At 39.0% G+C, this 17625-nt stretch overlaps 1 long non-coding RNA gene across 1 annotated transcript in view; it reads right to left on the bottom strand.

The window, feature by feature from the left end:
* The window catches only part of LOC131501971 (uncharacterized), a 355252-nt gene that overhangs the window by 40104 nt on the left and 297523 nt on the right, over positions 1 to 17625 (bottom strand). The window contains exons 3-4 of the long non-coding RNA XR_009256932.1: positions 2446 to 2687; positions 1698 to 1778 (exon numbers count right to left, since the gene is read on the bottom strand). This is a non-coding gene — a long non-coding RNA (uncharacterized LOC131501971). The remainder of the gene's footprint in view (positions 1 to 1697; positions 1779 to 2445; positions 2688 to 17625) is intronic.

Raw genomic sequence — 17625 nt, 5'->3', positions numbered from 1 at the left:
AATCTTAAGCTTATTCTGATAATTTAAGATCGGCATGGTAAAGTCTAGACCAACCTATAAAGAAATCACTAAAAATATTAGTGCAAAAAAGTTGAACAAATTAAAATGTTGCATCAGTTTCCTCTCACCACTCCTTTTTTTAAATGTTTATTTATTTTTGAGAGAGAGAGCACAGTCAGGGAAAGGGCAGAGAGAGAGACAAAGGATTCGAAGCAGGTTCCGCACTGGCAGTAGCGAGTCTGATGTGAGGCTTGCCCTCATGAACTGGGAGATCACGACCCGAGCCAAAGTCGGATGCTTAACTGACTGAGCTACCCACATGACCCTCACCACTCCTTTTCAACGTTGCCCTGGAATTTCTAGCAAATTCAATAAGACAAGAAAAGGGAATAAAAGGTATACAGATTGGGAAGGAAGAAGTAAAACCATTTATAGATGATGTGATCATCTACGTGGAAAACCTGAAAGAATTGGCCAAAAAAGAAAAACAAGCCCTCCTAGAACTAATAAATGATTATAGCAAGGTTACAGGTATAAGTTTAGTATAACAAGTCAATCATTTTTTATGTACCAATAATGAACAAGCAGAATTGACATTGAAAACACAATACCATTTACATTCGCACCCCCAGAATGGAATACTTAGGTGTAAATTTAACAAAATATATGCAAGGTGCAGATGAAGGAAACCACAAAGCAGCTATAAAACTCAAATGAACAAAATAAAAAATGAATTAAATAAATGGGGAGATATTACATATTCATATATAGGTGGACTCAATATTGTCAAGAGTCCAGTTCTTCCCAGTTTGTCTATAGATTCACTGCAGTCCCTATCAAAATCCCAGCAAGTTATTTTGTGGCTATTGACAAACGTATTCTAAAGTTTATACTGGAAGACAGAATACTGAAGGAGAACAAAGTTGGAAGACAGACATTACCTGACTCCCAGACTTACTATAAAGCTATCACGGCAATTTGCTATTGGCAAAAGAGTAGACAACTAGATCGATGGAACAGAATGGAGAGCCCAGAACTAGATCAATATAAATATACTCAACAGGTATTTGACAAAGGAATAAAGGCAACACAGTGGAGCAAAGACAGTTTTCAACAAATTTTGCTGGAACGACGGACCTCCACGTGCAAAAAAATAAATCTAGACACAGACCTTACATCCTTCACGCAAATGTACTCAAAGTGGATCACAGACCTCAATGTAAAACTCAAAACTACGAAACTCCTGGACTATAACATAGGAGAAAATCTAGAACGAAAAGAAAGCTGCAGGGGCGCCTGGGTGGCGCAGTCGGTTGAGCGTCCGACTTCGGCCAGGTCACGATCTCGCGGTCCGTGAGTTCGAGCCCCGCGTCGGGCTCTGGGCTGATGGCTCGGAGCCTGGAGCCTGTTTCCGATTCTGTGTCTCCCTCTCTCTCTGCCCCTCCCCCGTTCATGCTCTGTCTCTCTCTGTCCCAAAAATAAATAAAAAACGTTGAAAAAAAAAAAATTTAAAAAAAAAAAGAAAGCTGCAATGGCTATAGTAATATCAGAAACAATAGACTCTGAAACAAGTATTATTAGAGGTAAAGAGGGGTACTTTATAATGTGGAAAGAGTCCACCAGTCTGAAAGGTATGACAATTTTAATCACATACCCACCTAGCAACAGAGCACCAAAATGCATGAAGCAAAACTTACAGAAGTGAAGGAGAAATGTAGAGCATTCAGTGATGATAGTCAGAGGCTTCAATATTCCACTTTCATTAATGGAAGGAATAGCTGGGAAGAAGATCAGCAAGGAAAGAGAAGAATGTTAAAAAATACTATAAACCAATTAGACCTAGAAGATACCAGAAATAACAAAGTACATTATTCTCAAGCGCACCTGGAACATTCTGCAGGATAGATCATAGGCTATGCCATAAAACAAACTTCAATAAATTTAATTGTAGAGAAATAATACAGTTCTCTGACCACTCTAATTTATTGGAATTAGAATTCAATAGCAAAAAGAAATTTGGAACACTCATAAATATGTGGAAATAACACAGCACACTCCTAAATAACCTGTAGGTCAAAGGGGAAATCGCAAACAAATTCGAAGTTCTTTGAGATAAATGAAAATGAAGACCTAACCTACTAAAACTTATGAGATGCAGCTAAGGCATTGCTTAAAAGAAAATGTCTTAGCTATAATTGCCTATATTCAAATTAGTATCCTAACTTTCCACCTTCAGATACTGCAACAAAAAGAGTAAACCAAACCTGAAGAAAGCAGAAGGAAGTACATGATAAAGATTTTGATTCCAGAAATTAATGGTATATAGAATAGAAAAGCAATAGAGCAAAATCAATGAATGTTTTGTACCTGTTGGGTCCATCTATTCTGTACGCCTTCGACACCCTTGTTTTCAGAGACAAATACCACAACTGACGTCCTTCATACCTGGAATTGTACATATCAGTCTTGTCAAGAATTGAGCATGGCAGGCAGATTTTCTCATTGAATGTAGATTCCCAGCATGTATTCTCGGCCGTGGCTTCCTCTGCTTTCTGTCTACAGTCCTTTCTTTGCTTCCCATCTTCCAGATAGTTGTTGAAAGTACTTCTTTTTGGTGGTTTTCTTCCCATCCTGTTTTGTTGTTTTTTGTCATTTGGAAAAATTTTTATTTCTTCTTTATCGGTCTCCTAGCAGAGACAATACTTCAATGCATGTAATTGTCATTTTTAACTTGAAGCCCTAACTTGGTTAATTATCCATAGTATCATCACAATGGAGATGCATCAATTTCATGAGCCTAAATCAGTGACTACTACTTCAAATACAAACATATACTTAATTTCAGGCCTTGTTGTATTGGTTAACCTGTTGTTCTTACCTTTGCTACATGTGCTACCGGGGAAGAAATGTTTATAAAACTCAATGCTTAGGGGCACCCGGGTGGTTCAGTCGGTTAAGCGTCCGACTTCGGCTCAGGTCATGATCTTGCGGTTTGTGAGTTCCAGCCCTGCGTAGGCTCTGTGCTCACAGCTCGGAGCCTGGAGCCTGCTTCGGATTCTGTGTCTCCCTCTCTCTCTCTGCCCCTCCCCAACTCTCTTTCTCTCTTTTTCTCAAAAATAAATAGACATTAAAAAAATTTTAAACTCAATGCTTAAATGAATTAAAAAGTCATCATATGTTTGAGAGATGTGTACAGGTTACTGCAGTGAGTTTTCCACCACTTATGCTATAGAATTTAAAGGTCAAGCATTTCTGGGTCTCCTGGGCATCTCAACTGGTTAGTGTCTGACTCTTGATTTTGGCTCAGGTCATGAGCTCACAGTTGTGGGATCGAGCCGCATGTCAGGCTCCATGCTGAGTGTGGAGCCTGCTTGGGATTCTCTACCTCCCTCTGCCCCTCCACTGCCTCTTAAAAAAAAGGCGGGGGGGGGGGGGTGGGGGGGAAGCATTTCTCTTATTAAGAGGCTATGTGTTTAAAAGTTGATTCCTCTTTTAAAATTACACACTCAAAATTAAGAAACCCTAAAATAAAATATTACTATGACGCTAGCATTTTTCATATGATGGCATTTTAAATATCTTTTGTGTTTTTATATGAGTGTGTCTACATCTATCTTATGGTACTTCAATGAAAAATAAATTCAAACAAGAGTGTATATGCTTACTTGTGGGCTTCAAGATCAACCTAGTTCTGTTTTATAAGAACAAAACAGTGTCACGTTATGTATTGGTAACATCCACACGGAGCTATAAATATAATATTTCCCATATCTGCAGCTCAAAATTCACTCATTTAAAAGGTCTGAAGATATAATTTCCACTATGCTGAAAAAGTATAATCAACCATAAATCTTCTCTGCTTTATATGGTGACCACAGGTCACATCTGCTATACAAAGTACACTTGCTATATATCAGCGTTATCAAAATAATCATATCAAACAATAAACAGGCCAATGCTGGCTTATTAGTCAATTTTATTTATTTATTTTTTTAATTTTTTTTAACGTTTATTTATTTTTGAGACAGGGAGAGACAGAGCATGAACGGGGGAGGGGCAGAGAGAGAGGGAGACACAGAATCGGAGGCAGGCTCCAGGCTCTGAGCTGTCAGCACAGAGCCCGACGCGGGGCTCGAACTCGCGGACCGCGAGATCGTGACCTGAGCCGAAGTCGGACGCTCAACCGACTGAGCCACCCAGACGCCCCTATTAGTCAATTTTAAAATACAGTTGGCAGTTTGGATGATATTGGTCAATAACTTTGGTTATTTATTTGGTATGTTATAAGGCCAGTGTAAAGCATGATATTAAATTTCGTAAATGCTTCACTGATTTCTGGTATGTTATCATTTATTTTCAAAAGAAATTTTTTAAGTTTATTTATTTTGAGATTAGTGAGCAGGGAAGGGGCAGAGAAAGAATCCCACATGGGCTCCGCACTGTCAGCGTGGAGCCCATGGTGGGGCCCAAGCTCATGAACTGTGAGATCATGACCAGAGCGGAAATCAACAGTAGAAGAATGCTTAACCAAGTGAGCCACCTTAGCACCCCTAGTATGTTATCATTTAAATTGTCTTGAATCATCATAAAAATTGATGTCAACCTCTCTCTCTGGGGCCTCTTTTACCTGAGAGGAAGCTTAGGATGAAAATCCAGAATACTGGCCTTTAACCCCAGTTCTGGAACTATCAGGTATGACTTTAATTTGGCTTTTTCCCCCCTCTATTTACTTCACTCTACCTGTTTGTCCTTTAGGTTTCATATATACATTAAATGAAAATGTAACAGCCAGACCCGTCATCTCAGAAACATATTGGATGATTGCATGAGATGCCTTGTAGGAAAGGGCTTTGGAAGTCACCATTTCCAACCTGAGAAAATGTTGTGGACGAGTAGAGATTTCCAAGTTACAAATCAGCAGAAAGAGACTGACTACCTTATAGAAAAGGATGTCCTTCCAAGGGTCATGTATCTAGCTTCAGTGCAGTTTAAGAATCTAAAATTTAATTACTTATATTTATATGAGTGTTTTATTACATAACTTTAAAGTCAAAACCATTAATCTTGTCTTTATTTCAAGACAATACCCAATCAAGGGTATAATTTCACAGCTTTAGTGCTACCTTTAACATTAAATATATTATCTCCAGGCAGGAAAGTGAGGGTGTGGTGTTTTGAATAAGGAAAAAAAAAAAAAAAAAAAAAAAAAAAAAAAAAAAAGAGGCAGGCAATGTTTTTTGTTTTGTGCTGGAAAGTGGAATAGAGGATAATCTTTGGAGCCAGACAGTTCTGGGCCTCCGTTTTGGCTCTGCAGCTTCGTACTTACACCTGACCCGTTTCTTCATCTGTAAAATGGGGATAAGAACTACTTAACACATAAAACTGTTGTGGGGATTCTGTGAATGATTGCATAGGAAAAAGCACTCAGCACAAAGGTTTGGGACCTGGTGACTGCTCAGTAAATATGACTTATGTTGTATACTAGTGGCCAAAGCTAAAAATGAAAAAGCATACTAAACCATATCACTAAGACCGTTATCTCTCTGCAAGTGGATTCCATTCTGGGCACTTCTGTTAAATAGTTGTGTACTGTTTCCTGAATAGTAGGTCGTGAACAAGTTATACGTGGAACAGTTTTGGAATGTGTAAAATATGTTAAGGTAGGAAGAAAGGTGTCTGGCTTTTGATCTGACCGAACAGCAATTTATACTTTTACTGAACTTGGAGACAAGCTAGAGTTAAGCAGGCAGTACATTGCCAGGTACATAAAGTTGGAAATTACTCCCACTCTCCTGCTATCTTGCCCATTTCTGTCTTCTGCCTCTTACTTTTGTCTTCTCTGCCTCTCGGATCTTGACTTTCAGCTTCTGATAGTTGTCTTGGATTCTTCTGGCTTTTAACAAAAATACAATTTTCATCTGCTGCTTGGATTTACTGATTCTGATCTGCTCTGTGTGACTGCCAAACTCTCTCACACCATGATTTCATGAATCCCCCACTGCCAGTCAGATATGCTCTGGTCACTTATTCCTCTGCTCCCTCCCCCTACCCACCCATGGAGCTGAGCTCGCAAGAGCTGTGCTGGCCCTCCGGCTGTCTGATGGGGCAGAATGAATACGTGGTTTATCGTTTTCTCCTAAAAAGAAAAATCAGTTAATTGTACACTAGACTAGTTCCCAAGCCTGGATATGTACCAGAAAGCACACTCGGCAAGGTTTTTGTTTGTTTTTAACTATACATAACCAGATTTCACCTCAAACCTACTGACATGGAATATCTGTGGGTGGGATCCAAGGATCCTTATTTTTAGGCATGTCCCCTCGTGTTTCTCGTGCCAGCAGGCTAGCATCAGGCCACAAAATTGTGTTTGTGGAAACCAGTGTGGTTGACATTTATTATGCTACTAGAACCCACAATGAAAGGCATGAGAGCATGAGTGTTATCGTGCTCATCATTGAGTACCCTATAAAAAGCACAGTGACTCACATGTCTTAGTCCTTCAATGAACAGTAGAACGAGGAATGAATGTGTTGATGAATTTAGTACCAAGATCACTATCAAGCAAGTAGAAGGGATAGAGAACCAGAGAAGAACTCATCCTGGGTGGAAGGAAGATAACCCAGTGACAACTACCCCTATTGTCAAGTTAGAAGAATAACTTCTTAAGGAACTGACAGGACCATTTGATCCAAAGTGGTTAGAAATCTGATCTTCGGGAGAGACCATAAGGGTACCGTGTTTCCTGGAACTTTTCACATCATTGCTTCGTTCAAGAGAAAATCTCAAGAAACCTACTGTGACATCAGTAACCTAGCAAAGAGGATCATGGATGTATTGCCTGTATTGTGAAATTAACCCAGATTATTATGAATGAATCGTTTCTTTACATTTGCTTCTCAGCTCCACTATATTTATTATGTGGATACTTAAATGTATTTTTATAATGACTATTTCAGACCTTTTTCTTCTTGAGTTGTGTGCTTGCTTTTTTTGTGCTAACCGTTATTTAGAAGAGTCTCAGGACAATCACTTACATCCACATACCATGTCTGATGTCTAATTCAACCTCCAAACAGGTTCTCCATTTCTCATGTCACATGGTAGAATGCTACTCTATTCTTTGGTGACTTCCGTGATTGCTGTACAAAAGTATTTTCACACTCTTACATGTCCTCTATAAACCAGATCAAGCAGGGTTGATTGATTATATACCCGTTAGTATCATCTTTTCCTTACCATGTTCAGAAATGGCAGCATAGGCTTGAAAAGCTTAATAACACCATCATAGTTGGCTGCCAAAGACTGGTGATCGATGTCAAGAATTTCCTTTCTAAAAGAATTCATTACCTTAAGCTTTTAAAAGATTCATGTTTTATATTTTGTTTTCTTTTTTTTCATTTTTTTTTTTCGGTGCATAAGAAAACAAAACCTTCCTTCTCAAACCTTTTAAAGCTAGTTGTACTTATTTCTCTATGACTTTTTGTAATTTCCTGTATTCTAAATACCTATAAGGGTCATTTTTTTCAAAATCAGGAGGATGGAGCTGGGGTTAGGGACAGGCTTATATAGACTTTAAGTGCCTTTAAAAGAAAATCTATAATTGAGAAAAGTGGTTTCTAGGGAGAGATGTTGATTTTAGTTTTGACCACAGTAATATCAACTTGCAAAAAATGTTGCCTATTAACTGATATGAATTATTAATGTATTTATTTTCTAGCTTCATTGTTCTGGTATGTTGTACTCTGTGTGTGTGTGTGTGTGTGTGTGTGTGTGTGTGTGTGAGTGTCCTTAGTTTGGATTTGTGAGCTAGTAATTGAATTAGATAAGAGCAACTTAGTCTCAAATAGTCATGCAGAAATTAAATTGCATTCTGGAACCGTATGTTCTTCTACTTTGGCTCAAGCTTCAAAAGGTTACATGTGCTCAAGTCCAATGGCACTAGCCCCATCTTTGGAAATCTTGCTCTGACTTTTCAAACTCAATGTACTTGAAATTGATTTTAACATACTACCCTGCTCCCATCCCCAGATAACCTATCTCCTCTTTTACCTGCCTGGGGCTATATCTGTTATCCTTAAGAAGTACAAGTGAAGAGTGATCGAAGACACTGTCCCCCTTTTATGTATGTGAGTACTGTACGGTAGAACCTCCTTCCCCAAGGACAGTCCAGAGTGGACTTCAGAGCTACGAGGCTCAACTAACATACAACTGAACTTATTTTACAACGTTCTGGGTTTGCACTCTTATTTTCCCAAGCTCGGTTAATACCATCTCTGTACAGAAGAAGACATTGCAAATATTCTGAAGGGAACCACCTTACTGAAGTAAGTACACACAGCCACTACTGAGCTCTATACCCATGACAATGTTAATGAAAAAGATTACAGATGGCGCCATATTTTCCCTCAAGGTGCCCAAAGTCTGGAAGAAAAATTAGTTACACACAGAGATATTTACGATGCAGTGTAGTAACAGCTCCAGTTAATAGATGGGAACAACTAACTGAGCCATGAAGGTCTGAGATCTCATCCAGATAACATTATTCTGGGAGGAATAGACTTCGCCAGACATGTAAGAAGGGAAAAGTTATTTCCAATCTAGTGCGCCTGGTTTTTTAAAGAAATGGAAAAACGAGAGACAGAATCTGGCAAAGGGAATAAAGTTCTGTGGAGCTGAAATGCAGGGTATGTATGGTGGTGGTCAGGAGGGACACATGGAGAGTAGCCAGAAAGGATACTAGAGGGCAGTGAGACCCAGTGTGTCAGCGACCTTGCACATAACACCACCATGCTTGAATTTTATTCTGAGGGCGATGATGAGCCCTTGGGGCCATTTGTTTTCCTTTTTTTAATTTTAAGACATTGGAGATTTTTTTTTTTTTTATCAAGATTGTATTTATGCTCTGGAAAGAATTCTTTGGCTAGAGTGTCGAGGATAGCCCAGAAGTACAGGGAGCCCGGAGGCAGGGAAGAATAAGAAACTTGAAGTGTTCTATTATGCTTCAGGTAGAGAGTGAAAAATAGAGAAAACAAGATGAATTGCGAGATATTTCCTCTTATATCCCTTTTGCGTCCTTTCGTTGTGTCTCTTCCCTTCACAGCATCTTCTGTCCAAGTGTTTTGCTCATCTTTGGCATTCACATACACCGATTTCTGGAATCTTTTATCAGGCAAATCTGTTGATGTTAATGGATGGTTGCCACGCACATATCTGACTAAAGAAACCAGCTTCTATTTGGACCAAGAGCCCAGATTTGGCTACTCACGCTAATAATTTAGATACAGCTCAATGACTCCCACCTCTCTGCAGGTGGAAAGATGAAGAGGATTTCTCCTGAATGCCAAATGGTGAGGCTATGCCATGTTGCGGATGAAATTCTCTGTACTATGAAAGTGAACTGATGAGCTTCACAGGTTACTCCTCTGGGCTGCCTGGAAAAGCCTTAGTGAAATTCCCTTTTGCACCAAGGTTCATTCTGCATTACGGTAAACCCTATTTCCCCTCTACAGGGACTCCGCGGGGTTTTGTTGGATCAAAATGATAAATGGCATTTAACCGTTCAGAGATTTAAACAAACATCATCTGACTTTAATCCTTTCTGAGCATGGTGATTGCTTGACTTCACAACACAATATGTTGACACTGTTACGGGCTTATCTTTTTTGTGTGTCTGCTATGAGTGAGTACCCAACAAAGGCATTAGTATTCATACTGCATCTTTGGAGATTTTGCCAGCCCTTTCCTCTTCTTCACCTATCAGTATGATTAACTTTTTTCAATTATAGCTCTGTGTATGAATAAGGAGGGACATAGTCCTTTAATGCATGATCAGAAATGGACTTGGTCCTTTGAAAATCGGTAGTTGTTAAGTCCAAATGCTAACGTATTTCAAGAAAGGGAGTGGTACTTAAAACCAATGCTGCAGAGGGAAGTGTAGAATGGTTTTTTTTTTTTGGGGGGGGGGGCTTGTTCAGGAAACTGAGAAAGGCTGGTATCATTATTGAATATCTTTATTCCTTTCCATCTGCCAAAATATGTCTAGGGAGTAATTTTTCCCTTGCTTGATATTTTGGTCTATGTGCCATGTCCCATCAGACATTTCAAGTAGATATTTAAATGGACAGAGTGTCATAGCTCACAATATCTGTTTTGCACACAGCCACCTTTCTCCTGTCATGACTTTGAACAAAGCCTGTTGCTCTCTGACTTGGTTTACTCCCTTTGAAAGGTGGCACTAGAGTATAGAGATTTCTCTGATATTATGACATTGCGTTTGCTGTTGTTACTTTCAGAACACACTTGAAGGATCCCTAAAGGAGAGGAATTATTAGACTCTTAGCAAAGACTAAGGACATGCAGCACAATTAATGTAATACATTATTAATTTAATAATACTTTAACAAATGTATTAATTTAACAAATGTTTATTGAGTCCATATTATTGTGTTTTCATTGCGTTGACAAAATGTCACATGGAAGGAAGAGACATTCAGGGTCTCTTTTTTCCTAAAAGTCCAAGAGAAGACCCAATTATCAAATACATTACTGACTTTTAAAAAGCATATTACTTCAAGAACATTAAGCAAATTATAGACAAGTAGGTTTCAGATAAGTTACAAAAAGGACCTGAATAGGAGAATAATGGATCTGTCCCTTAAAGAAACCCCATCGGACTGCCTAATAAGGTGTGTCTGTTATCAATTGACGTGCTAATACAGAAGCCGTCTTTTCAGAGTCCAGGGGAGTTAATTCTATATTAGGTGGGACGGTGGATTCTTTGGTGACTCCCAACTGTCAGATTCTTTGATTCTGTTTGTGTCTGTGATTGATCCATGTAGGCAGCCCTGTGGTCTTCTCATGTGTATTTTGAAGAAAGCCATGGTACTCCTCAATACCCACCAAAGAAAATGTATAGATACTAAGAAATACACAACTTACAGAGCATTCAGTTCAAGAAATAGAGGAGAATGATTTATATAAGATGGTCAGAAAGTTTCCCTTTAAAATCCCCATCATATATCTTACTGCTACCCCAAAAGTCCTTCATGTGACTCCAGCCATGGGGTTTTCTTTTTCTAGAACTTTCCTTCACGTGCTCCTTAATCTTAATCTTGCCTCTTTTCTCCCAAAGTCCTAATAGTAGCTCCTTGACCTTTCAAGATCTGTATTTATATTTCTCTGTCATAGGCAAAACTGCTTAGAACCATAAAGTTCTCTCAATTCTCATCTTCCACAAGTATCAATTATTACTTCCTTCAAGAAAATGAAGTTCTTTCGGTCATCAGGATCCATTCTGGGAGACATTTATGACCGATAAAACCCGTATCTCTCCTGTCACATATAAGACATTTTGCACAGTGCATATCACATAGTGGCCACTCAACAAAGAGGAGCTGCTGTTATTGCACTATTTTATTCATGTGTTCGTTCAAAAATACGGGGCGCCTGGGTGGCGCAGTCGGTTAAGCGTCCGACTTCAGCCAGGTCACGATCTCGCGGTCCGTGAGTTCGAGCCCCGCGTCAGGCTCTGGGCCGATGGCTCGGAGCCTGGAGCCTGTTTCCGATTCTGTGTCTCCCTCTCTCTCTGCCCCTCCCCCGTTCATGCTCTGTCTCTCTCTGTCCCAAAAATAAATAAAAAACGTTGAAAAAAAAAACCAAAAAAACAAAAATACTGTGCGATTGCCATGTGCTTAGCACATTTTTAGACACTTAGACTATGCCTATGCGCAGGATAAACAAAGCCCCGGTCCTTATTGATTTTACATTCTAATGGAAGGAAATGTTGTGCAAAAAAGATACATGCCATGATATCAAGTGAATTGATAAAAGTGTTAAGAAACACAATACAGCAGAATAGGCACAAGATACAGATATAGTTGGCAATTTAAAATAAAGTTCTCAGGAAAAATCTCAAGAGTCCTGTGGACCATGTAGAGTATCTGCCAGAGGAATATCCAGAAAACTCTCTGAGCCTGACCAATTACAGTATCAACTGTTGAAATAATCCATTTTATGCCAAATAAATTTTCTTTAAAATAACCTCTCTGATCTTGAATATATACACATACATACGCATACATATCCCTATACATGCACATATAGGCATGCATGTTTTCAAAGATGATCATATGGTCAGTCTCCACACTATGGACATCTATCAGGTATTTGTAGCGTTACATAGCATACTTGGAAAAAGCTCCATTATGTAAAATTACTGTGTCAGAAATAAGTATGAGGTCGGCGATAGATTCTGCTCAATAGAGTTGGTATCACTTCTTTGAGCCCAGCCTCCAACGTGCTTCACCAAGGGAACACTAAAACTCTGTGTCACAACAAGAACCACTGAGTGAAGAAAGAAACTCGGCGGGCCAGTTCTTGGAGATGTAACCAAAAACCCTGTCCCCAGACAATGCTTTGAACTGGTTTTGGCTATTTTTCATTTGTCTACGTGCTGACGCAGCCTTCTTTGCTTAGAGAAAGCTTCGAGAATGTACAGGCACTGAATTCTAGCTTCCTCTATGCAGCCACCCCAAACCATCGTACGGGTAGAAAAATAACAGAATTGGAAATGGAGCATTTGACACCAACGAACTCGTTCTTATCAAATAAGCCATGTCTTCCCAAAGTGAAAAACTCATTCCCATTAAGTTGGAATAAGACTGTCCAGCTTTTCCTCAGTAGCCTGGGTCCCTGGGCTGGATTTTTGATTAATTGCTAATACCTAACATGGACTGAATGGAGAAGCAATTAAAATGCATACTCTGTAAACCTGTGTTGAACTATGAGGGCTTGAGGCAAGGGGTCCTGGGGATGGGTAGTTTCCGGTTGTGTGGCCAGATGTAGCAAAGAAACATACAGGGTGCCTGTTGAATTTGCATCTCAGATAAACAATGAATGATATCTTAGTAAATGCATATCCCAAATATTATATGGGGCATACGTCTGGCACAAAGTACGTTTAGTTTATCTGAAGTTCAAGTTTCATTGCCATCCCATATTTTATTCGGAAACCCTACTCCAGACCACTGGCATATGATATGCAAGGCTGAGCAAAGGTGGACAGCAGAGTGAGGTTCTGGAGACTGGGCTCAAAAGGGCTGACTGAGGTCTAGAGATCTGGAGTCTGTACAAACCAGGACGGGGACGGTGGCAGTGGTGGGTTCGCTACGTGCCAAGCCCTGTGCTTACGCTTCATAAGCTTGGTCTCATTTAGTCCCTACAAAAATTCTTCCACCGACGTAATAGTCTGAAGAAAGAGATTTACTCAGTAAACATTTCAGAGCTAGTGAATGATGGAGCAGGTTTGGAACCCAAGTAGTTTCTCTCCAGAGTCCATGCCCCTCATCCCGAGCCAGCACCTTTCCCATTGGCTCAAGGTTATTATCAGGCTGGTGTTACAGAGTCACTTAATGGTTGGCTTCAACTTCCAGTCCTCTGGGTCTGTTAGAGAAATTATATGCCTGGGGCCGCCTGGGTGGCTCACTCAGTTAAGCATCTGACTCTGGATTTCGGCTCAGGTCACGATCTCACGGTTTGTGAGATTGAGTCGAGCATCGGGCTCTGTGCTGACAGCTCGGAGCCCGCTTGGGATTCTCTCTCTCTCTCTCTCTCTCTCTCTCTGCCCCTCCCCCGCTCGTTCTTTCTCTCTCTTCTCTCTCTCTCAAAATAAACAAATAAACCTAAAAAAAAGAAATGATATGACTTTAAAGTTGGGAGATGCTTAGGGGTCTTGACTATTTATAATTCCTGAATCAATCCCTGGGAAGTGAGTCTTATAAAAATAAATGAAAAGAGTTGACATATGCCACCAGAAGGTGTCGACAATGTTTCAAGGCAAAATGCCATATAGATACATTATCGATTCCATTGAATGCCCTTGATTTAAAAAAAAAAAATAGAATGATCATCACTTGTGTGTCACACATCTTCTTAGCATCTATTTTGTATAAATCACAGTGCTAAGGGCCCTGGGTGGGGAGGAAGACAAAGAAGTCCTAGCCTTTCCCCTCAGGGAATTCACAATTTAACTGGAGAGGCAGAGGAGTAAACAACTGACTTCAAATACCAGGCAACTGGAAGTAAGACCTTTACCAGAAGTACAAGCAGAGTGGGAACACAGACAACAGAAGATTCTCTGAGTGAGAAAGGGAAAAGATGAAATAAAGGAGGGAGGGCAGGGACATGAGGCAGATAGGATGACAGACAAAGAGACAGCAGGCATCTTTATGGTTATTTTGCTATGGAGAAATTAGTAATTTAGACAGAGGAATTTGATAATCATACAGTAATATTGGTTTGGAATTAATATACAGTGCTGCTTTTGTATTTTGAAGCTATGTTATTTTTTCTGAGGTCACCTCATAAGACTTCTGATGGAAATTTTTATTCAAGTCTTGTGTTCTCAAACTCGTGTATTGGGTTTTATTAATCATTTTCAAGTCACGTGGTCACAGTGTACAGGCAGGTATTAAGTCGCAGAGATCTGACTGAATAATACATGCTAGGAAAATAGTGGACAAGTACATTATATGGATGCTTTGAATTGCATGTTAAAAAAAAGAGTTGAGATTCTATTCGTGTTAATCTAAAAGAAAATCATGCTAGATTTGAAACATGGCGTATGTTAATAAAAGAAATGAATGGGTCTGGTATGTTTTCTCTATTATCGCATGGTTTATGTTGCTTATTTATAACATGTTACTGGATTTAACTATTTAATGGTAATAGTTTTCTTTTTGAGGAGATAGATATATTTAGGAACTTATTTCTTCTAAGATTCCTCCTTTCCATTGTGGGAACCTTTCTTTACTGTGCATTATAAGAATATATTGATCTATCATCATCAATTCAGAGAATGCTTCTCTTTTTTTTAATTCAAATATAATTAACATACAGTGTTATATTAGTTTCAGGCGTACAGTATAGTGATTCAACAATTCAGTGCACTTCTCAGTGCTCATCAAGAGAAGTGTACTCTTAACCCCTTTATTTCACCTATCCTGCACCGCCTACCTTCTGGCAACCATCAGTTGTTCTCTGTGTTTAAGAGTCTGGATTTAAAAAAAAAAAAAGTTTTAATCTTTATTTTTGAGAGAGAGAGACAGAGTACAAGCGGGGAACAACAGAGAGAGATGGGAGACGGAATCTGAAGCAGACTCCAGGCTCTGATCTGTCAGCACTGAGCCCGTCACGGGGCTCAAACTCGTGAACTGCAAGTTCATGACCTGAGCTGAAGCCAGACACTCAACCGACTGAGCCACCCAGGCACCCCAAGAGCCTGCTTTTTTTAAAGTAGGCTCCACGCCCAACATGGGGCTTGAATTCGTGACCCTTAGATTAAGCACTGCATGCTCTACCAACTGAGCCAACCAGGCACCCTAAGGGTCTGGTTTTTTGTTGGTCTTTTTTCTTCGTTCACTTGTTTTGTTTCTTAAATTCTACATATGAGTGAAATTGTATGGTATTTGTCTTTCTCTGACTTATTTCACGTAGCATTATAATCTCTAGCTCCATCCATGTCATTGCAAATGGCAAGATTTCATTCTTTTTTATAGCTGAGTAATATTCCATTGTGTGTGGGGGGGGGGGAATGGGTGTACATACATACACATGTATACCACATCTTCTTTATCCATTTATCTATGGATGGACACTTGCATTGCTTCCATATCTTGGCTATTGTAAATAATACTGCAGTAAACATAGGGGTACATATGTCTTTTTGAAATAATGTTTTCATATTCTTTGGGTAAATACTCAGCAGTGGAATTAATGGATCATACAGTAATTCTATTTTTAATTTTTTAAGGAACCTCCATATTGTTTTCTACAATGGCTGCACCAATTTGCATTCCCAACAATAGTGCAAGAGGATTCCTTTTTCTCCACATCCTTGCCAATACTTATTGTTTCTTGTGTGTTTGATTTTAGCCATTCTGACAGGTGTGAGGTGATATCTCACTGTGGTTTTGATTTGCATTTCCCTAATGATGAGTGATGTTGAGCATCTTTTCATGTGTTTGCTGGCCATCTGGAGGTCTTCTTTGGAAAAAATGTCTGCTAATGTCTTCTGACCATTTTTTAATTGGATTATTTGTTTTGTTGATGTTTGGTTGTATATGTTCTTTATATAGTTTGGATATGAACCCCTGATTAGCTATGTCATTTTCAAATATCTTCTCCCACTCAGTAGATTGCCTTTTAGTTGTGTTGATTGTTTCCTTTTCTATACACAAGCTTTTTATTTGGGTGTAGTGTCAATAGTTTATTTTTGCTTTTGTTTCCCTTGTGAGAAGACACATATCTAGAAGAACGTTTCTATGGCCGACGTCCAATAAATTACTGCCGATATTTTCTTCTAAGAATTTAATGGTTTCAGGTCTCACATTTAGATCCTTAATTCACTTTGAGTTTATTTTTATGTATGGTATAAGAAAGTGGTCCAACTTCATTCTTTTGCATGTAGCTGTCCAGTTTTCTCAATACCATTTGTTGAAGGAACTGCCTTTTTCCCATTGTGCATTCTTTCCTCCTTTGTGATAGATTGACTACACCATCGTGGGTTTATTTCTGGGCTGTTTATTCTGTTTCATTGGTATTTGTGACTATTTTTGTCCAGGGCCATAGTGTTTCATTACTACAGCTTTTTAATATATGTTGACATCTGGGAGTGATACTCCAGCTTTGTTCTTTTGTTTTCAAGTTTGCTTTGGCTATTCAGGGTCTTTTTTGGTTCCATGTGAATTGTGGGATTATTTGTTGTAGATCTGTGAAGATGTTGTTAGTATTTTGATAGGGATTGGATTAAATCTGCAGATTGCTTTGTATAGTATGGACCTTTTAGCAATATTCATTCTTCTAATCCATGAGCATAGAGTATCTTTGCATTTGTGTCCTCTTCAGTTTCTTTCATCATTGTTTTATAGTTTTCAGAATACAGATCTTTCACCTCTTTCGTTAAGTTTATTCCTAGGTATTTTCTTCTTTTTGGTGCAGTTGTACATGGGATTGTTTTCTTAATTTTTCTTTCTGCTTTTTCATTATTAGTGTATAGATATGCAACAGATTTCTGTATGTTAACTTTGTATTCAGTGACTACTGAACGCATTTATTAGTTCTAGTAGTTTTTTGGTGGAGTCTTTAGAGTTTTCTGTATATAATATGCCACTGGCATATAGTGAAAGTTTTACTTCTTCCTTACCCATTTCGGATGCCTTTTATTTCTTTTTCTTGTCTGATTGCTGTGGCGAGGACTACAACTTGATAAAAGAGGTGAGAGTGGGCATCCTTAATAAAAGTGGTGAGCGTGGACATCCTTGTCTTGTTCCTGATCCTAAAGGAAAATGTTCAGAAATCCCTTCTTGCCGTAAATGCCCTTGAGGAATTTGCAACCACAGCAGAGCCAAAATGACAGCAATTATAGATAGAATTATGGCTGTTTCAAAAGCTCTGAAATTTAAGCCATGAAAAGAAGTTTGAAACTTTATGGAAGATTATATATAACTCTCTGGGCCTTAATGTCCTCAGTGTAAAAATGAGAATAATTTTGGCTACTTTGTAGGGTGGTATTGAAGATTAAAGAGATACTACACATCAAGTACCTACTACTGTGCTTGATGCAAAAAG

This window comes from Neofelis nebulosa, chromosome X (assembly GCF_028018385.1).
Source record: "Neofelis nebulosa isolate mNeoNeb1 chromosome X, mNeoNeb1.pri, whole genome shotgun sequence".
Classification (NCBI taxonomy): domain Eukaryota; kingdom Metazoa; phylum Chordata; class Mammalia; order Carnivora; family Felidae; genus Neofelis; species Neofelis nebulosa.
The sequence above is the reverse complement of the archived record's forward strand: the minus strand, read 5'-3'. Positions and strand labels throughout refer to the sequence as shown.